Source organism: Penaeus monodon, chromosome 27 (assembly GCF_015228065.2).
Source record: "Penaeus monodon isolate SGIC_2016 chromosome 27, NSTDA_Pmon_1, whole genome shotgun sequence".
Lineage (NCBI taxonomy): Eukaryota > Metazoa > Arthropoda > Malacostraca > Decapoda > Penaeidae > Penaeus > Penaeus monodon.
In genome coordinates, this window is record NC_051412.1 from 21282425 (window position 1) to 21282733 (window position 309).

Below are 309 nucleotides of genomic sequence, written 5' to 3' on the forward strand. Positions count from 1 at the left end.
CTTTGAAAACTCATGTCAACAGCATCCCATAAATCGACAGCTGTCTCGTCTCCCATGTCACGCGTTACACCGGCAAAGGATGGGATGGGTTGAACCCTCTTCCCTTCTTCCTCCCCCTTTCTCTCCTCTCTTACCCTTTCTTTCTACCATCTCCCCCTTTCTACCCTCCCCCCGCCCCCTCTCTCTGCCACTTTCTCTTCCCCTCTCCCTTTCTCCCTAACTCCCCTCTCGCCCCTTTCCCCCCTCTCCCCTCTCTCCTCCCCCCGTCCCCTCGAGACCCACCAACACGAACTGAAGGAAACACGACAT